General features: G+C 37.9%; 1 protein-coding gene across 17 annotated transcripts in view; it reads right to left on the minus strand.

Annotated features, from left to right (window-relative positions):
- ZBTB20 (zinc finger and BTB domain containing 20) overlaps positions 1–22,655 on the minus strand; it is a 797,904-nt gene that overhangs the window by 336,913 nt on the left and 438,336 nt on the right. For 13 of the 17 annotated variants that reach the window (XR_009519244.1, XR_009519245.1, XM_060010675.1 and 10 more), the window contains one exon: positions 12,254–12,301. The exons of the other annotated variants lie outside the window; for them this stretch is intronic. The gene's annotated coding sequence lies outside the window, so the exon portion shown is untranslated. The remainder of the gene's footprint in view (positions 1–12,253; positions 12,302–22,655) is intronic. 17 annotated transcript variants of the gene reach the window in all.

A 22,655-nucleotide genomic window follows, 5' to 3' on the forward strand; every position in this document is an offset into this window, starting at 1 on the left:
TTTTAATAGACGGGTTCAAGGAAGAGTGGGATTTTAATGTAGGCATCAAAAGATAGAAATTAATAGGTAATATTTATTGAGTACTTACTACTGTTCTGAACATTCTGGATATATTCACTCATTTAATCCTTACAGCAAATTTTTTGGAGGTAAGTAATATTATTATTATTACTGTTATAACTGTGCAGTATGGAAACTGAGCCAAAGAGAAGATAATAAACTTTCCCATAAAGTCACAAAGCTGGTAAGTGTTGTATAGACTTTCTTGTCTATAGCCCACAGAATTTAACTATCATGCTATACTGCCTTATTAGTCTGCAAGGGTATTGAATGTGATGGCTTAAATAAAGTTCTAAGCATGGGGCTATTGCCACCATGTTGGAAATTAGGGCTTCTACATATGAATTTTGGGGGGACACAAACATTCAGTCCATAACACTAGCACTTCCCAAACTTTTTCATGTCATGGCACACATAGAAAGGGGTAATATTGGTCTTGCTTGCTTGCTGGGATGAACTGGGAGGGATTTGGAGCCTTAGAGGAGGCTCTGCTGGGCTAGATATGACTAACCCCTGGAGCTCCAGTTGCCACTAGGCCTCCCTGAGGGGATCAATAACCATTCTGCAAAGTTTGGCAAACTACACACTATACCAAACCACAAACTCTTCAGAACACAAACAGCATCAGCCACTATAATCACTGTCTCAGAGCCTCCTTTTGGATGTTTCACAACTGAGCTGATATTTTTCTGGAAAACAACATTAGCGTAGAAAGGGGTTTCCTAGGAGGTTGATCAATAATCACTAGAGAAAAGATGAGGATATTTAGAAAACTGCTGCAGGGCATAGTACAAATTCCAAATAAGTCCACTTTGGAAAAGAGCAGATCAGATAGTTGACTTTTCTTGAAGGGAATGTTTCTAAATATTTATAATTTTACAGTTCTCCAGGTGTCAGCAAGAATGTTGAGAAAGTAAATGGAAATCACCATTTCTTCCTGAAACTTTTTGGGTTTTTTTGTTTTTGGACAGATTCAGTAATCATCAATAGTTTAATCTTCCTAGAATAAAAGTTGAAGAAATTTCCTAAAGTGGGGAAGAAAATCTTATTTTTTCTCAGAGGAGTACAGCTAACACGCAATATCAGGTCCTTTTGTACTCACATGGGGCCAAAATAAACTACGTGGGAAATTAAGATCCCTTTTCCTGAAGTGTCCTTCTTCTTCAGTCCAGAGTGGGACATTGGTTAAAAAGAAGGAGGCTTGTGGTGTTAGGGTGATCATCTTGGTCACCGCACCCTGGACATAACTTTAAAATTTCATGTCTTGGACACTGAGATGCAGGAAGAAAGTTTTGAACTTTCTATTTCATTGTTATTTGTGTTCTGGCACTTCATTAATCTCTCTTACAGAATGTAGACTCTTCCCTGGTGCCAATTATAGATATAGAGGATCTTCGATTTCTATCTAGAAAACAGCTATCAACAGGACATCACCATGTCTCATTTCAGACTAGACTCACATAATCACAGCAATAAATACCCCAAAACAAGAGTCATTAAAAAGCCTGTTGAATTTGATCAGACACTTCAGTATCTGCCACTATTCCTACAGTATGACTCTGAAGTACTCAACTTTATTTTCCCCACCTTGACGTACAGGAGAGATGATATTTAGATTCTAACACATTCTCATGGAGTTACCTAGGGTTATTTGCAATTTCTAGAGTACAAACTAAAACATAACCCATTTTTCTCCCATTTAATAAAGCATATTAGAAAACACAGGTGTATAACTTTATTATAGGGACAGTCTTGTGTTTGTTTTGATTTTTAAAAGAATAAATCACATACTTCAGAAATTTATTAATAGCAACAAATTTGCTGTAATGCATCTCACATGATTGAAACACACCAGTATTTCTTATTACTGGAAATAAAAATCCCTGTGCAGATTACGTATCTCATCCAACAAACATTAATTGAGTACCTACTATGTGTCAGGGTAGTGCTAGATATAGGAGACCACAGATGAATAAACAATGTTTCGGGCTTCCCTGGTGGCGCAGTGGTTGAGAGTCCGCCTGCCGATGCAGGGGACACGGGTTCGTGCCCCGGTCCGGGAGGATCCCACATGCCGCGGAGCGGCAGGGCCCGTGAGCCATGGCCGCTGAGCCTGCGTGTTCAGAGCCTGTGCTCCGGCAATGGGAGAGGCCACAACAGTGAGAGGCCCGCGTACCACAAAAAAATAAACAACAACAACGTTTCTCCCTCCAAATGTTACAGTCTATTGATGTGAGCAACTGGGCTTCTATCTAGCTTTGGGAACGGGGCTATGAATGGGCAATAGCTCATTGTGGGTAGTAGACAGCAGAGAAGCAGATGCTGTGAACTGACTGATTAAAACAAACAAAACGTCTTCCGACTACCTGACTCATTTTGGGTTCCATCCAAAGAAGAGTCTGAGACGAGGACTTGGTGCAGATAGTAATTGGGAAGGTGACCTCAGAAGGCAGTAGTGAAGGAGTGATGAGAGTGAGTCAGGGAGGAGGACTGGCAATAATAAGGATATGTCAAAGAGGCCAACAGCAGTACAATTCCACAGGATCTCTGAGATACATATATAATGCCTCCAGTGGTGTCATCTGAAGGGAATGGAGGCTGGAACATTTCTTTTCCACCTCTGTTCCTCCTTTGGTTGAGAGTTGCCCCCGCAGGGAATTAAGCTGCCATTCTAGTTCCCCAATCCAGTGTAGATTTATTGAGCTCTCCCAGCATTGGAAAAGGCCCTGGGCCAGAAAATGGAAGACCAACACAGAGGCCGAGTCTGGGATAACACTGAACTGCTTCAATGTGGCTGGAATTACAGGTGAGCTGAGGGATATGTCCCACATACCGGCTAAAGCAGACTATAAAGACGTCTGGGGGTGGAGCATAGACACTGAGCAATCTGATCTAGCACAACCTGATCTAAAGGATGGTCCGGGGAAAGGTTAGACTGACATCTTTTTACTAAATTATATTCCATGTAAAGTGTCTCTGACTCCCGCAAGAAGTCAAACTTTGGGATAGTAAATCCTGACACTGCCCAGCTTAGAAACAGAAAAATGATGATTTGCTAATCGGCTTACCTGATTCTCTGGCTATGATGTCAAGATCAGACTCTTAGCAGTTCTTATGAAAATCCTGACACTCATTCACCAATTACCCTCCAGGAGCTGATATATGTCGATCTCCCTGTGTTTCAGGAGAGAAAGCTTTGAATTGCTTTAGGGAGCTTTTCTAAAAATGGTGATGCTTTTTTGCATCATTTTTTCATGACTAGGCCTACTGAAAATTTCCTGACATTCTGAATTCATGGCAATGTTATCTGTGCTGTTGTAGTTGGTTTGCATTTTTTTGTTGTTGTTGTTTTGTATTAAAGTAGAGGAGAAATAAGAAAAGGTGATGGGTTGCATCTAAATGTATTAAGCTTGAAGGCTTTCAACATAAATGAGAAGATTTATAGAAAGTTATTAAGATCTTTAAGCTTCTATAAACATTTCATCATTGCTGACAATATCTACTTTCGTTAACTTTGCCCAAGCAGTTCCTGTGTTGCTGTAAGGCTGAAGGTGAGTTTATTTTGCACTTTAGCAAGCAGCATAGGAGCTTTCTGGAGAATTTTGGTTTGGGGGCCCAGATCATAAGGTTAAACAATAGATATTTTATGGTTACAGGAGAAGAATTTATAGGCCCTTCATTCTTCTATTATAATGTATAAAGGATATGACTGTATTCCTAATCCCTAGAAAACGTGGTGGACGGGTACATTATGGACTCTTATATGAACATATGTAGCATCCCTTTGACCACAAGTGGGCAAGTCTTTTAAAAAGTTCTGGGAGAGGGCTTCCCTGGTGGCGCAGTGGTTGAGAGTCCGCCTGCCAATGCAGGGGACACGGGTTCGTGCCCCGGTCCGGGAAGATCCCACATGCCGCGGAGTGGCTGAGCCCATGAGCCATGGCCGCTGATCCTGCACGTCTGAAGCCTATGCTCTGCAGTGGGAGAGGCCACAGCAGTGAGAGGCCCGCGTACCGAAAAAAAAAAAAAAAAAGTTCTGGGAGAAAAAAAAGAGCCCCAGGGACCATTTAGGCTCCGTCGGTGAGTTCCATTCTGAGACATCAAATCCAGTTGCACAGAAGCCAAATGTCAATATTTACAAAGCTCTTTCCATCTCATATCCACTTCCTTTCCATTTTATGCTTTTTCTTCCCCTTTTCTTTCCTCCCTTTTCCTTGATCCTCTTCTTCACTCTTTATTCCATTTGCTCTTATTTTCCCCATGCCCAGTAGTCAGTCCAGTCTGTGCATCCTGACAGAGGCTTCAGTGATGGAAAAGAAAAGGCCCCAAATAAAACCATCGACGTCTAAGACAGGGAGCTCTGGAGGGTGGTGGATGGTGATTGGGGCCAAGCCTGAGGATGAGAGTGCTCAGGGCTCTGAGGCTCTTAACCCACCCAGCAAGCCATTAGGCTTCTGCAGGCCTGATGGCTGTATCAAGCCTCGATTTCAAAACTCTTCTGCACTGACAAGGACTTGCTAATTTCAAACTTTCTAACCAATTACAATCAGGAGGAACTGTGGACAATGATCAGTGAGCAAAGTGAAAGTGCTGGGGTGGAGGGGCCCTCATAGGTTTCACTCTGCTGGTAACATGCAGCTGGGACTCTGCTCAGTGAGTAAATAAAAACACAGTACAAAATACAAACGTGCTCAGTGGGTCCCTCTGGCTGTCTCGTTCCCAGTAGTGGGGTATGTAGGAACCTTGAACTGCATTTAGTCCATTAATTTCTGATGGTGTTAATTAAAAACTTTTGATGCTGATTTGAATGGAAAATACCTCAAACAGTGTTTTCTTTATTGAAACACCAAGTTCCAAGTCTTGGACTATTAGGTTAAGCTCTGTCATCAGTGAGACCAACAAAAATGCTTTTCATACCATCTGCTTTGATTAATAGTAATAATAATAATGAAAAATGAAAAAGAAGAGAAACTTTAGATTGAAACCCCCTTATTTTAACCTGTTTTTTTTTTTTTTAAAGGACTAAACTGAAAATCTGGGTCCCTGAATGTAGAACATATGATTCAAAAAAATCTTTTTTCAAATCCTTATAGAACATTCAAATCACCCAATGTTCCAGGACCTGAATTTTTTATATTTTCAAATGGGGAAAGCTGCTTAAAATAAGTGAATCAGCTGCTAAGTGATTTCTCTCTGTCTCTTCCCCTACTCTCTCTTTCAAAACGCTGAAAAAATGCTTAAAATGGTATATGAAATTGATATGTGCTGCTTAAGAAGCTTAATATAATTACTGAGGATGCAGAGTGTCTATTTAAAAACAAGATAGGTGAGGGCAATAGAACCTGAGTTGTGAGTATTCATCCCTTATGAGGTGTGGGGAATGCTTCCAAATGTTTAATCCACTGAGCAAGGTAAGGGGTGCACAGTAGTTATTCACAGATTTCTCTGTCCTCCCAGAAACCTAGAGAAACCTGGGAAATCCAGAGAGCAATGCAAGGGGATAGTATGACAGATGCTGTGCAAGAAGCGAGCAAATAAAAAGTCCATCTCTAAATCCAACACTTTTGTGAAGTACTAAGCACACCACCAAAACATCCTGATTGGTTTCTAAGACTCTTCTCCAATTTTATTTTTTAATCATATTTCCTCTTACACCAGGGCCTGAAGCTTTGGACGTCTAATCTGAGAGGCCCCATGAATGTCCTCTCACAAATGACAGCTTTTCTTTTTCTCTTTTGTGTTTTCGTATACCTAACTATAATTTTCCATCTCCTAACCTGTTTATTCACACTGTTTGCAATATTATCTGAATCCTTAAAAGACCACAAGACTTTCTTTTTTTACTCTGAAGGTCTTCATCACTCTTGCTCTTGTTTTGATCTACAGATCTCTAAAGAGGATGAAGTTCTCCATAAAGGCTAAGCACTTTGGCAGGTCTCCTTTCCTTCCCTCCCTAACGACAGGATGCATTGACCTCACCCTCTTAGAAAAGTTTGCAGAATTGGCCTCCCAGTCTGATGGGACTTGATAATGATCCTTCAACAACAACAAGGACAACAATGACAACAATAACAGAAAACACTCACTGTAAAGCATAAAGCAGGTGAGGGGAATATGTAGGGCAATAGAACTAAAACTCTAAAAGAGAAATAGGCCTGAGCGAACCACAACATGAACGTATTTGTTCACAAAATTTATGATGTTTCCCTCCCCCAGAGAAAATTGATAGGTGATATTGTCTATAAAGAACTAGTAAATGTAAATTAATAGATATGTAGCAAATGAGTACACTTAATGATGATTTCCAGCTGAAATGATTTTTTTTTTTCCTAGAGACCAAGTTTTCGTTAAACTTAATCCTTACTCTCTTCCCTCTCCAGCAGCAGAAACATCTGGTCAGTTTTAGATTCCCCTTGGATTTCCAACTTCAAAGGGAATTATAAAGAATAACAAATTCATGTACCGGCACTAAAAAAAAATTAGAGCAGCAGGAGAGAATGGTAAAATTGTCCTTATTTGACTGCTAGTGACAGGCGCCACAGGCAGAACTACAAGGCAAGACAAAGGCAAGATCACCGGTTGACAACCCGAGTTCCTGGAAAGGACTGAATCTTTGGCTAGATACAAATATGCACAGGGCCCTTACAAACTATAAGGAGCTTTCTCCTTGCTTACGTGAAAAATAAATAAATAGAGTATAAGGAGTAAGAAGGTAAAGAAAAAAAAAAAAGAAATGGGTTCACATGTACCTGTCACATAGCTGGCATTAACAAAAGTTTGTTGAAAGGGTGATCTGGAAAGAATCTTAAAGATTCACTTAACATATGGGTTTTTTATTTAATTTGCAGAAAATGGTGTGAGTTCTGATTCTACAAAGGGCTGGATAAGCCATCCCAGAAATAACTCAGGCTCCTAAGAATCTACTAGACCTATCATGTCCTCATAGAAGATTAGACCTCCAAGTCTCAAAAGTAGTCTGTTTCTTCCTTGCTCTCGATCCTTATCAAAGGATGGCTGGAAATCAAAGTCCTACCAGAGTGGAGGAATAGAGTTTGAATGAACTACTGATATTTGTAGCTGTGCCAAAGTTGTGCTTGACATCACTTTATAGAACTGGATTTACCTTTCTCCTTTGTCATTTTCCTAGCAAAGCTGAAACACAATTCTTAGAGTGCAGGTCTTGATGTAATCAAACAGAAAATGAGAACAGTTAAAGAAAGTACAATTTTGTCATTGTAATTACCTTTTACAAATAGCCTTTCCTCTTTCCTGTTTTATGTGCAATGCGTGCAGCAACAAAAATAAAAATACAGATATGATTAGCCAATCAACTTGTTTGTGGACAAAGAGAGAGAAAGAGTTAAGGGCCAAAATGCCTTTAAATAAGTAATTATAAAGGTCTTTAAACTTAGCATTCAGAGGTTACAGATCCCCACACCACAAATACATTAGGTTGATTCACAGAATGGCCATCAGGAACTTAGAAAGCAAATTGCTTTTGATAAAAAAGTATACATCAACGGCACCTTAAGAATATTTTATAGAGTAGGATAGAACAAATAAAACCAATTTTCTATGGAGCCCAGCATGGTTTGCTAATGCATCAGTCCCCCCAAATACAGACCATCTCCAAAGGAAGTTCTTTATATCACAGGCTTTGAGTAATCGCTAGTGAAGGGTGAAAAAACGGAGACTTCTCAGCATTTCCAATGTGAAAGGACTGAGCTGGCTACAAAATCATCTCCTTGAATATCTTTGCCTTGAGTGGAGTTTTCATCCTTCTCTCACCACTCCAGGTAAAGCAGAATCGTCAAAGTTATCTCAGTAAAAGAATGCCGTAATTCCCATCCTTATGTTAATTGTGCATGATGGTGTGTTACGTGTCTAATAAAGTTTATCCAGAAAATATGCCAACTTCTTGAAACATAGGTCTGATGACATGAACAAAACGTTTTTTTTTTTTTTTCTTTTGTAACTATCTGTATTTAAGTCTAAAATGAAAGTCCTGGCTTGATGGGGGATTTTCAAAGGATTTCCTGCCCTATCTAAGCAGAATCATCCAACCATGATCATGAACTAAACTAGAGAGAAGGAGGTAGAGGATATTGAATACTACTTTATTCCAAGAAGTGCTGTTTTATAGCAAACGTAACAATGGAACAAACACCAGACCCAAAGGCCAAGCATAAGAAAATGCCACACACATACACCAAGAAGTGAACACTATCATTAATCACAGTAGTAGTAGTAATAATAATAATAATAGCTGTTGTCGTGATGAGACATTTAAGGTTCACTTGGGCATAATGAATAATACTTTAGTTAGAAAGAACTATTGGTAAACTTACTCTTCTCTATAAAAGTTACTTTATATTCTAGGTTTATATGACATGAGCTACGTAATCCAACACCACATGTAAGAAGAGGATGCAGGAAAAAGTGAAGACTTACACCTTTATTTCAGTTGTCGTGTTGTCAGCATCAATCTTAAAATAATGATGAAAAGGTTAACTGTTTTAAAATAGGGGTATTATGGGTTACAGTAAAATATCCTTGCAGCTTTAAAATAGTACAGTAGCTAGCTCCTACCTATCTTTTCTTGGAACGCCTGCTTCAACGCCAAGCTGTCAGATACATCCCTGACCTTTTGAGGACATTTTAACGATGGTAATGCCAGGCCAGGATAAAGAGAAACAGAAATGATCAGAAGACTGAGGGGAAAAAGAAATGAGATGGAAAGAAAAAAATAGTTTGTACTGTTTACACCATCCAGTCTGGCAATTTTTACTGATGCTTTCTGTTTGCTTGGGATAGTTTATTGCTTATGTTATTTCTTTTCTTTCTTTCTTTCCCATGTGCTTTCCTCCACCAACTTTGTTTGAAAATATTTTGTATGTGTCCATACTGTAAACCCTCATATTTTTCTAGAGATTTAGTGCAGTGGGGAAGCTCTTTTTTTTTTCCTTCCCCAAGGGTTAGGCACATCAGTATTCTTAGCTACTCACTTTCGAGGCCAATGGAAAATGTGCTCTTAAGATTAAATAGACGTGAGTAACACATAAATCCAGTTTATACTGATGCAGGACGTTACGCAGTTACTCACATCCTGAATCTCTGATGAGTGGAACACACCTGTTGGAACAGTCACTGACCTGCAGGTCAAAGACAGCCAGGAAGGATAAAACCTTCACTACTGGTCTTCTGCAGACAACCTACTTGCATGAAGCATTCCTCCTTGTGGCTCTGGGTATAAAGGAGGTGGTCTAGCCATGGGAAACTGACCCACAGAAGGTTCTTTAAATATTCTCAGGATAAACTGGAGTAACACACACAGGCACACAGGCAGTGAGTGCCCTTTGTTCTGCAAGGCACCATCTCCCTCCACGCCCACTTCCCCAAACATAGTGCTTTTCTGAAAAATTATTCAGACTATTAATGGATAATTCCTCCCTTTACAGACTTCCTAAGTACCTCCTTAGGAGGAAACCTTCCGTTTCTGCCAATAAATCTTAAAAAACTATAAACATTTAAATCCAGTGTTACATTTGGTTTAAGTATTTTCACCATATTTATCTAGGATGGGTTGGCTGCAGCCATGCTGGACTTCTGAGTAGTTAAAGGCCTATGTTTTCCTTTCACCTCAAATATGGAATTGTATATAACACAACGTATATCCAATAATGAGTATAATTAATGCTGCATCGATCTGGCATGCAAATTATCATCCTAAGTTTGAGTCAAGTAAAAAAAAATACCAAAAAAAAAAAAAAAATTCATCCAAGAAACCTAGCCAAATCTGTAAAATGTCTCTCTAGTCAACCAAATTATCCTTTGGCTTACAGATGTGCCTAAGAATGTTATGAAACACACTGATGAGATTTTATGATCAATTGTTACATTTTAGAAAATGTGATGACAGCACACTCAGAAGAAAACTACTCCTCTACACAATGATTAGAACTATTCATCTGAATGTTTTTAACATTAAAATGTAAAAAGTTCTGATGGGCCTGAAATATTGATGGACTAAAATGCTATAATGACTGGGGTTTGCTTCAAAATAACATGGTGGTAGCACGGGAAAACAATAGACCATGAGTTAATCACTGTGCAAGCTGGGTTATGGGTACATGGGGGTTCATTGTAGTGTTCTGTCTACATTCATGTATTTTAAATTTTTCATAATAAAAATTTTAAAAATTTATACTGATTTGAACTTTCATTCGTTTACTCATTATTTATTGACTGATTCATTTACTTTTTATATGTAAGATTATGGAAACAAAAAGTTAAAAAAAATATTCTTGTTGGACATTTAGGTTAAGTAAGCTATTCCTCTTCAGAAATAGTATATATTTATTTAAAATGATGTTTATAAGGACTATGTAATTACATGTAGAATTCTGAGGTTAAATTTTGAAAGCAGGACATAAAATTATATGGAAAGTATGATTACAGCATGTTTTAAAAAATATATCCTCAGGGGAAAATGAGCGTAAAGAAATATATCAAATGGTTATTAATGGTTGGATTTAAATTACAGAAATAATTACTTTAATTTTTCTTCATTTTACTCCAGTGTGTTTTTCCAAATTATTTTTAATAAGCATGTATCATTTTTAAATGAAAATAAATATTTATTCATTAGTGGATAAGATGTGCTCTCCTTTCCCAAGGAGCTTTTTATTTACTAAAACAGAGAAACTACAAACATACAGCATTGCCCTGATAGTTTAAATCTTCATACCTAGAAGTGAAATACACCCACAGGAAAAGAAATGTCAATACAGATTTTATCTGATCGTAGAAACATAAAGAGCTTTCTGTGTGTTGGATAGAAATAGGGGAGGAACTGGCTTCTTTGCAAGCCAGAAAGAGTGTGAAATTCAGGCCATTTTGTGATGAGATCATTTCGCAATGAATGCAGGGAATGACAAATAAAAGTTACCAAATGAGCTGTCCCTTGAGTTCTTAACATTCTCACTCTTTCTTTTGGGGCAGTATAACGAGTAAAGCTTGGGAGTGGGAGTAGGGAGTTACAATCTAAAGGCTTGTGCCCTTCGCTGGCAAGATGGGTACACTCAGAAAGACAGATAGATGTACAACAGAATTAGAAACAAAAATACAGTAGACAACTGTGGATTATGTGTAATGGATATGGAAAGTCTCTGCTAGAAAGCTATCTGTATTACCCCAAGAGATTACTTTCCTCATTTTATGCAAATTCATATAAAGTGAAGTCAAGAGTGTAGATGCTAAAAGTTTGGATGAATATGATGCTCATGACTAAATAGGCCTGGCTAGAGCAAGGGAGAATATATTCAGATGCCAGGTAAGTCACCCCTTTACTCCTCCCCTCTCTGGTATATCTGCCAGTGCATTTCTATGTAGGCCAATCTCTAGCAAACTCAACTCTTTCAAGCTCTGTCTGACTTGATGATGTTCTACCAATATACCCTCAGTCCTGACCTGCACTCTCCTCCCAGCCACTGAACTCTCAAGAATTCTAGAAACTTTGAATTTTGAAACTTTACCAATTCTCGCTAAAAGACACATAGACCTCAAAGTTTCAAACCTAGGCTAGCTTGAAGCCCTGGTGTTGGTCCTCTTACTTAATTGGTAATGTTGGTGGTAGTGGCGAGGGTTGTCCACGTCCCCTTCGTTTGTGCATACACACAAGAGCAGTTCACGTCTGATTTTAAGGCTGATCCACATGAAGTAAATGCACGTCAAATGTGTAGCATATCATTGGATAATAGCATGTAGTTCAAAGCATCACAGAATATGTTTGGAGGGTTTTGTTTGCATAATGCCAAAACATCCAGTGTTCCACATGGAAACATCAGTGCCCAACTTCACCAAATCACCTTCTCTGTCCACTCAGGTGTCCCCTGAATACTTCCACCCCAGTGTAGCAAAATCACTGCAAACCATTTGTTGAACTCTGTGACAACAGGTTCTCAAGATCATGTTTCATATCATTCTAAATGATGGTATTTCAAGTGAACAAATAGGATATGAAATAGGTACCCTTCCCCAATGTCAAAATACGTTCTGTTCAGATTTAATACTTGAGGTGGTGGACTCACCACAGCTTTAGGTTTAAGTCTTTCTGAGGTTAGGAGAAATATACTTGGCTTCTTTGTACCTCAGTATTTTGGACCGCCATTTAGAGATGATGAAAGTTGCTTACCAGACGGCAACGTCACGAGGAAAATCCAGTTAGTGATGGTGAAACATTCTGAAATGAAAAGAGCACTGTTGCTGCTAGGTATTTAATAAATCTATGACAATCATAGAAAATAACCCCATTTACTTTTCACTCAGGCCACTGACACACTGATACTATATAAAAAGTAAAGGATGCTCCCCTTTGGGAATGAAAATACAACTGTGCCCTGAGAAAGTGCTTTTGTAGCTGCCTGTGTGCTTAACTTTAAGGCTCTAACCAGTTGCAACCAGTTGTGAATGACTTGCTGCCTATTTCTGTAATTCACTGTAACTTGTGTTGAGAAAGTTATGTTTTATGGTTAATTATCTGTGGTCTGTTTAAAAAAATAAATCAAACCATTGTGAACCACCAGGATTTGCAGCTCCATTTGAACTTTACTGTACTTTTGATTAAACATTTTGTAAATAAAAACAAACTGGTTTCTCCTTGTTTGGGGTTGTTTGTTACTTGTGTTCTGGATATAAATATTGTGGCAATAGTGGTAGAACAAGCTATGGATTATTTACCCCTGGTTTCATGAGTTGTGAGTTACTGGCCTTATCCTCTTTCATGAGTATAAATAAATGTATAGTGTTATATTCCAAGTCCTGTAAGACAACTGGAATGAGTGAACTGAAACCTTTCAAAACCAAAACCTTTTATGCTAAGTCACAGAACAACAAAACAAACCCCAAATTAACATTTAAAAAGCTTCTACTGTGGAGCAACAAAATCCCCAAATATTATATAATCTGCATTTTAAAGACTGCTTCCCTAACAAGCAGCAGTCTACCAATAATTCCACACGCATGTCTTTTCACTGCTGATATAATGGAGACGCCATAGGTGGTTTTACCAGAGATCACCTCCCACCCCCAATATCAACACCAGAATGAGGCCTTGAAAATAGCCAGCATAATAACTTAAGCCAAAATCGATTTAGCAAGATCAGGAATTACTGTAGCTAAAAGTAATGAAACAATATATAAAAGAAGAATTCTATATAAAATTTGTCGGTTGTCATCATCCTAGGACCTGTATAAATAAAAGAAGTCTAAAAAATAATTGCCTAGAGAAAATGAGAAAAGCCAAGATTTAAAGGACCCTGTGGCAGAGTGTAAGAGGAGTATATTTGAGACACAGAATCGTTATATCCCTAACACATTTTCATATGAAACTTAACCAGGATTACCAAAGTACCTTGCTCAAAATTATGTTTTTTAAATGATCCAATGGTCTGTGCAGCACTGACCATTACAAAGGACCTCTAGGAAAGATATAAAATATCCTTCTGCAATTTGTTATTTTTATAAAGACAGAGACAGGATAATAAGGGTTTTCTTATAAAATGGGGTGGTCGCCCCTTGCTGAAGCTTGGAGTGCTGCATCTGGTTTCACCTTACCCCTTTATTACTCACATTGCTTACTGCTTACCTGCATAAGTACTAACAGGGAACAGCCACCGCAGCTCCCCAAAACATATTCATGAAGCAGATACGATGTGCCAGGCACAACTAGAATGATTCTTCTTGAAAAGGTAAGTCAGTGACTGAGGTTCTTGCAACATTTAAAAATATCTATTGTGCCAATAGAAATGAGAAGCCAGGTTAAAAGAGTTGTGAAGTACTTCTGAAAAATTAGAAAATGTTTAAATCTTCTCCTAGATTCTTGAACACCCTGGGAATAGAAAGTTTAGGCCTGCCAGCGCTTCCTCAGCCTGGATCCCATATTGCAGAAGAAAAACTAGAAGTAGGCTATATGTTCTCTGTGACGTGGTTACAACCAAAAAAGGGGGCTGAATAGAATCGGCTGGCATTCATTGGGCATTGAAAGGTCAATTCTGAACCTGAGTATGGTTCAGAGAGTGCAAAAAAACTCACCGAGATGGAATTGGAAGATATTCTGATAAACTGAGGCAGGAAAAAAAGGCCAAAGATGTTTTACTCAAAGATGTTTTCCTCTACTTCTTTGATAACCAGATGGCTCCAACTATTTTGGACAATCAAGAAAATGCTCCTCTATAGAGGTCTAAGTTTTCTTTTAAATCCAAGCAAACCCATTTGAAAAGCAGGGTATTCTAAATGATTCTCTGTATACAGAACTACCCACCAAAATTAAGTGCTTGGCTACAGATGATTAATCATGTTACAATTACATTATAAAGAAACATTTTACATGGTGCAGAATTCATTTTGATAATCAGGTACACACATACAAAACTGCCTATTGGAACCCACACTCAGCTATAACTGAGAAAACCATAATTCAAAAAGATACATGCACCCCAATGTTCAATGCAGCACTATTTACAATAGCCAAGACATGGAAGCAACATAAACGTCCCTTGACAGATGAATGGATAAAGAAGATATGGTATATTTATACAATGGAATATTACTCAGCCATAAAAGGAATGAAATAATGCCTTTTGCAGCAACACGGATGGACCTAGAGATTATTTTACCAAGTAAAGTAAGCCAGACTGAGAAAGACAAATATACAACATCGCTCACATGTAGAATCTAAAAAAAAAAAAGTGATACAGATGAGTTTATATACAAAATAGAAATAGACCCACAGACATAGAAAACAAACTTGTGGGGCTTCCCTAGTAGCACAGCGTTTAAGAATCCACCTGCCAATGCAGGGGACACGGGTTCGAGCCCTGGTCCGGGAAGGTCCCACATGCCACGGAGTAACTAAGCCCGTGCGCCACAACTACTGAGCCTGTGCTCTAGAGCCTGTGAGCCACAACTACTGACCCTGTGCGCCACAACTACTGAAGCTCGTGTGCCACAACTACTGAAGCCCGTGCACCTAGAGCCCGTGTGCCGCAACAAGAGAAGCCACCGCAATGAGAAGCCCATGCACCGCAACAAAGAGTAGCCCCCGCTTGCCGCAACTAGAGAAATCTCGCCCACAGCAACGAAGACCTGATGCAGCCAAAAATAAATAAATGTATTAGGAAAAAAAAAGGAGAAATCAAACTTATGGTTACCAAAGGGGAAAAGGGGGGAAGGATACATTAGGAGTTTGGAATTAACATATACACACTACTATATATAAAATAGATAACCAACAAGGACCTTCTGTATAGCACAGGGAACTATACTCAATATTTTTTAATGACCTATAAGGGAAAAGAATATTAAAAAGAATAGATACATATATGTATAACTGAATCACTTTGCTGTACACCTGAAACTATCACAACATTGTAAATCAACTTATATGCCAATAAAAAAGTTAAAAAAATATGAAGAGGGACAGAAAAAATATATGTATGAATACATGTGCGAATATCCTGCTTAAAGACTAGAATATTGTGACCAATTTTCATTATATTCCGCAAACATATCTATCTGAGCTATAGATTCTTTCAAGGAAAGAAAAAAGCTGAAAGGAGACACATTTACAAAATACTTTAATAATGTATGCTAGCTTAGTCATTATTCATATTAAGACAACAAAAGATGTCCCCATGTCATCATACATACAGAGATATGACAACCCTAGTGATCTTGATCATTCCGTTGTTACAACACAGAGCCATATTCAGGCAATGAAACCTGAAAAACCAGACAAAACTCTCCTGGCTTTGATTTTTATCTTTATGCACCAGATTTTTCCATACAAAAGGAATCCCAAATTCAATAGCTAACACATAAGAGAAAGTTAAACAAACTAGGAAATAGCCTGAATCTTTTATAAAAAGTAAGGAAAAACTCACCTCCTACCTTTAGTAAAATTAAATGAACCAATTTCATATGGCCTTACCATCCAGAAGTAAAGTGTGACCTAAAGGAATGATACTGATCCCAAACACACAGAGATGAAGGAATGATACTGATCCCAAACACACAGAGATGAACCTCAGTAGTTCCTACTCAGATCCATCCTCTCTCCCTCCTACTTTTACCTTTCCTTATTGTATTAAGAACACTCAGACCTACCACCACACTACCTCTCACACACGTGATCTCGCTTTCCTCTAGCAGAAACCTCACAATGCCTAATGCTGTGCTCTCTAGCATTTTGTATCCATTTTAAAACCATTTGATAGGCAGAAACCAAAAGGGAAGAACAGACAAACCCCCAAAGCCCTCCAGCCTCCCTCATCAGAAAAATGCCCGGTCCCCAGAGGACATCAGTCAGTTAAGTGAAACAAAATATCATAGCAGGGAAGGAAGACTGATAAACCTTAGACAAATCTCACTGTGTTCCCATCTGGGAAGGGAGTTACTCCAATGAAAAAGTAGTGGGTGTGAGAAAGAAGAGAAGAGCTACAAAAAGAGAAAGAGGAAAAAGAATACTTTTATAATATGTTTGAGACTTAAAGGCAGTACAATAAATCGAAAGGTGTTCCAGGGAATAGTGTGAGAGAAAGTTTTAAATGAGAATTCCAGAGACTACAGGTTCGTAAATGAAGCTGTTGTTCAAAGGGTGAATCCTATAGGGAGTTTGAATTAAGTGTCTCTGCTGTAGAATCTAGATGTTTTCTCTTTCCTTAAGACTTTGGGGTTTGAATGTACTTTGTCATGAGAAAAAAACAGTAGTGCTTTATACAGCTCCCAAAGTAAAAAGCAAGAGAAAGACAGGGTTTATATAACCAGCTTTTTACATAAATATTACATCAGGATACATTTCAAATGAAAACACACACATACACACACACACAGCTGTCTTCCTTATCCTTTCTATTTTAAAATTCACTTCATATTTTAAATGTTGTTGATTTTTCACAAAATAAGTAAAAAAGCATTAAACACCTCAGAATAATTTTAGTCTTATATTACCTGGAAAATTTACCACATCATGGAGGGTCACAAAATCTTGTTTTAAAGCCAGTTAAGACACTGACAATTATGGGATGTTTTGCTGCAGCCCAGGGCAACTAGAAATGGTCGTGAATGTTAGCTAACTCCCTTCTCAACAGTCTGAGAAAAGGGAAAAAAAAGTGTAAGTTTTCCCCATCTGTTATTTCCTTTTTTTTCTTTTTGGCTGTGGAAAAGTAAAATTATGCAAGAGCTTTTGAATGTAAAGGCTGTGTGTGCTTTTTCCCTTTTTGTCTCTGTGTACCGGTTATGTGATGTTGCGTAACTGAGTACAGAGTAGGCGGTTAGCGTTTACTATTGATTTACACTATGCCATCTAATGAATTCAGAACACTAAAAAGAAAGGAGCAGGAGGGGAGGGAGGAAAAAAGAGAAAGAGAAAAACAGGGAGAGAAAAGAGGAGGACCGAACAGAGGGGAGAGAGAAAGAGCTCATTTAGATAAACAATTCTAATGCCTGGAATAGTTTCATTCTTATTCCCTGTAGCTCTGACTTTCCGTTATTGTTCAGGTCTCAGAAAAACAGATTTGAGCTAGTGACCCCAATATTCCAATCTTATTTCTAATGAGGATTACTGGCAGGTGAGTGTCTGAAAGTGCTAATGTGTCAAATTACTTGAAAGCAATTCCACTAAACTGTCAGACTTCTCCACATGCACCTATTTGTCATTCTCTTGATGCCTTTGGGAATCTGTATCTGTGATAGCCAATGATATGGTCCAACTAGTTTACCTAGTAGCAAATATTATTTGAAAGACACACAGGGATATCATCAGGGCAAAGAGAAATATATTCAATTTTACCCATCTTCTTTAAAAATGCATGAAGAACGCGTTTAGAAATCTTTGAATAGATCACTACTTTACTTTGGAAGAAGATATGCCACACATTATTTTGCTAAACAGAACAGCTCAATATAGGACAATGACAGAGAAATGGGCAATGAGAAAAGATTCTAAACTGATGAACATGCTTGTAAAGGAAATTTAAATAATTTCTTATATTGTGCTTACGGAGAGCACTTAAAATTTAACTTTTGATCTGGATGACTACAGACATCTCCAGTCCTCTGAGGCTGCCTGGTGCTTCCCATGCCATACAATGAGTTACCAAGGCTGAGGCCAGAAAGTAAGGGTGAAGTTGATCCTCTTGCTAGGCACAGGACCGTCCTGTACCTGAGTGCCCTCCTATGGCTGAGGACAATCACTAAAGTGAGAAAGAGAAAGAGAAGTTCTCTTTATTAGCAGCCAGCTAGAGAGCAAGGCAGGGAGTTTATACCCTTCTTGAATCTGCGTTTGTAAACGGTGACTAGAAAAAAAATCACAGGAGCTCATCTAAAGGAAAGAACAACAGTTTGGTGTTTCATTTCTGATCATCCAGTGATCTTCTCTTTTCATCCATTTTAGCTTAGAAAATAATAAACAGATGCCTACTCCATCCATTTTTCAAGGATGCTTTAATGAGGGATGGCCATGTGCACACAGTTTATACCTAGCACCTAGCACAGTGCTTGGCACATTCTCTGTGCTCAGCAATATTTGTTGAAACAGTAAAATGATTATGGGAGAAACATCTCTGTAGGAAAAGTATACTAGAAAAGCCTCAGAAAATATATTCCAATGACTTACAGGAAATCTTAGGCTGTGCTTTGGCTGTAGACACAAAATAATGATGTAGATAAAGTGTCAAACAGTTATTTGGGGATCAGTTTACTTTAGTTCCATTTATTAGAAAAAAAGCTTAACAAAATTATAATACTGGTAATATCAGCAAAGTTGTGTGTTCATTTCCACCATCCCTTTGGACTATTTTTCATTTCAGACTTGGGCACAGAAAAGTCCATTTTAATTTCCATGGACACATTCTAAAGGAAAAGTCATGGGATAGCAACATAATTCATGTTTTAAAAAATACTGAGAAGAATATAGCCATTTAGTAATGGGAGAGAATACAGCATTTTGCTGAAGGGCAAGGCAGGTTGAGTTTTGATTAGGTTATGCAAATTTAAATTAATAGAAGGGCAACCAAGAATGTACTGATTTCCATTTTCTTGGTTAAACAGGAGTTTTAAATTTCTGGATTAGAAAGTCAGAAGTGCCATCTTTCAGTTAATTGGAGAATAAGACCTTAAGAGAAAGAATTGAAAGTATAATCTCTCAAAAATTCCAGTTGAAGATTTAACTAAAAGTGTGTTTGGCAATGGTAGCCATAGTACTTTCTATAAAGTGGGGCTACCATCTTGTTAAATCATCCGGGACTAAGCATGCACATATCAGTAAAAACTTCCAAACTTTTTTTTTCTTTTTAACTTTGATCATTAGTATAATCTAATCTAATTCAGCAACTTCCTTCAATAAGCATCCTGGCAGTAGGTCAACAAGATCATACCATGTGCTGCTTCATTTCATGGATTCTTAAAAGTGGATAAGAATGTGCCTGGCCCCCTCATTTTATATGCGAAGATTCTGAAGCTCAGAAGGTAATTTTCTCAGGGGTATATATTCTGAGACAGATCTGGGACTAAAGCTCACAGTTCATTTCTCCACAGCATAGAATAAGTCAAAGCTGCATAGAGTGAATCTTATTTTAAATGCTATAAAGAGAGATTTCAAAAGATTTTTTATTAAGGTTTGGACTGCTTACATAATGTAAAATGTTCACCTCAAAGCTATCTTAGACTTATTTTCCATCTTTAATCTGAATCTCCTCTTCCTCCTCTTTTTCTTCCTCCTCTTATTCTTTAGATCTTTGGATTGCCTTTTCTACTCTGATTCTCATGCATTTATCCCCGTATCTAACTTCAAATTCTTCCCTTTTATCACTTTTCATCTGTTTCTCCAACTTGTATTTATTACTCTTCCTCATAAAAATCATTTCTTTTCTGTTCATGTGTTTTGAGATCCTCAGAAATCATTAAGGAAGAAAAAGTTTGAATTTAGTACCATACAATAATCTTTGGTATACACTTTGGTAAGTTTTTTAAAACTGCAACAAGATACTGACAACCTGAGGGTAAACTATAGCTAGAGGCTCTGCCTGTGATACAGCTGTCTGGACCTCTGCACTGCTGGAGAGGAGACTGGGGCCTAGTGTTACAAGAAATCTCATCTAAGATAGAGAGCAAAGGCTCACAATCTCCAGACCCGACCACTCATTTTTCAACTACACCAGGTCACCTTTTTGCTTCCTTTTCTTTCTCTCCATTCCACAGTCACAACTATTTTGAGACTGATTGCGGCAAAGCAGGAGGAGATCCAGAGAAATCCTAGTGGCTTAACGTGGTTTAATGATACTGGCCAAACTCTCAATGCCAAAAAAAGACAGAAAGCTGCATACTAAATTTGTAGTTACACAGAAAGTGGAGTCTGAGGGGGTTCAAAGAGAACTTGGACCTGAGAAAAGTCTCTGTGTAACAGTGACATTGCTGCCAGAATCATTTAGGTTGTGTCATTGTTTCCCTTATAAAGCTTAACTCTTATGGGGTTTACAATTCAGCTAAAATGATCAGCTCCAGGCTGAAATGCAGCTCTAGATATCTTAGAGTGGGAGTTTTGTTTTTTTTTTTTCCCTCCTTATTCCTTAACAAAGAACATATACAGCAACTATTCAGCCATTTCAATGACATCTGGATTCTGACCGCACGCCTCTCCCTAAAAAGGAGTAGGTGCTAATCAAGGAGCCCAATCTACAGTGAGTTAAAGTAAGCAACATCCACTGTGGAATGAAGGACGTGAAACTGGTATATGAATGGGCAATAAACAGATGTTCTATTATTTTAAAAGGCTTAATGTACATCACTTGGATAGATATTTCATTCCACTTTACTGATGTGAATAGGATTTTGGCAGTAGCTTGGTGAAGTCTCCCATTTGTTAACTAGAAAACATTACAATTACAGGAGGCAGAAATTCCTGGTGCTTTCCTTAGGTCTCTTTCCTCATAAGCCCATTCCCAGGGTAGCTATAAGATAATCAATAATTTTAAAAACTCCTTGCTCCTATGTCTCTAGTATTGGTTATAACGTCTACAGTATGATGCTGTGCCACAGTGTTGAGAAGGGATAGGAGGAGGAAGTCCCAGACATAAATTAAAATTAACAGGCCAGAAGGAAACTAGCATTTATTGAGTACATATTATGTGCTATATCCTTCATTGATATTATCCCATTTAATATAAATCCCCTGTGAAGTAAGATTGGCCTAAGTTTCATAGATTAGCAACCTAGTTACAGAGCTGTTAGCTAACTTGCTTAAGGACACAGAGCTAATTAAAAAGTTGTGCCGGGGAGGATAAGGACATGTTTGACTCCCAGGCCCACACGTAATGTAATGTACCACAAAGCCAGGAGCAGAATATGAACCCATCTAACCAAAAAAAAAAATTTCTCTAAACCAATGATGAGAACCACCAAAATCCTCAAGTAGGGGGTGGGAAGGATAAATGACTCCTAAGGACAAACAGATTTTTGCTTTGGTCTTGGCTATGATAAATCCCTGTTTTCCAAGTGCATAGTTGGAAAACGTTCCTTGTCATAGGTAAAGAAACACACAATTTCACAGGAACCTTTAAATCAGACCAGATATTTAAGTGTTTTTAAAAATTCCTTTAAAGATTTATACTGGATAAAGGTAAAAAATATAATGCATACAAAATCTGATGATTAGTGTATTAACAATTGAATATATCTGTGTATGTATATGTGTGTATGTGTGTGTACACACAATTTTTTTTCTCTTTGCTAAAGTTTCTGGTAATTGCTATAAAGTGCTTGACAAAATCTAAACAATGAATATGTTAAGCCAGGAGAAAAGGAAACAAAGAATAAGAAAAGGAGAGGCATGTGTGTGTGCATGTGTGTGTGTGTGTGTGTACATAACTTTCCTCAAAATTTTAATCCTAAAATATTTCTTAAGCTAAATAAGTCATAATGCTGTAAGTCTACATTGTGTGTGTGTGTGTGTGTGTATACAATTTTTTTCTCCTTGCCAACATTTCTGGTAATTACCGTAAAGTACTTGACAAAATCTAAACAGTGAACATGTTAGGCCATGAGAAAAGGAAAGAAACAAAGAACAAGAAAAGAAAAGAAATGTGTGAGCTCGGTGCTTTGTGACCACCTAGAGGGGTGGGATAGGGAGGGTGGGAGGGAGATGCAAGAGGGAGGGGATATGGGGATATATGTATATGTATAGCTGATTCACTTTGTTATAAAGCAAAAACTAACACACTATTGTAAAGCAGTTATACTCCAATAAAGATGTTAAAAAAAACAACAGATAACTAATGAGAACCTGCTGCATAGCACAGGAAACTCTACTCAGTGCTCTGTTGTGACTTAAATGGGAAGGAAATCTAAAAAAGAGGGAATATATGTGTACATATAACTGATTCACTTTGCTGTACCGCAGAAACTAACACAACATTGTAAAGCAACTATACTCCAATAAAAATTAATTTAAAAAAATGTGTGTGTGTGTGTAAAGATAAAGAGGTTTTACAATGTTAATTTGACAAATGATTGTTTTTCAAAAGTTTACTTTTCTATACTGA

This window comes from Delphinus delphis, chromosome 4 (assembly GCF_949987515.2).
Source record: "Delphinus delphis chromosome 4, mDelDel1.2, whole genome shotgun sequence".
Lineage (NCBI taxonomy): Eukaryota > Metazoa > Chordata > Mammalia > Artiodactyla > Delphinidae > Delphinus > Delphinus delphis.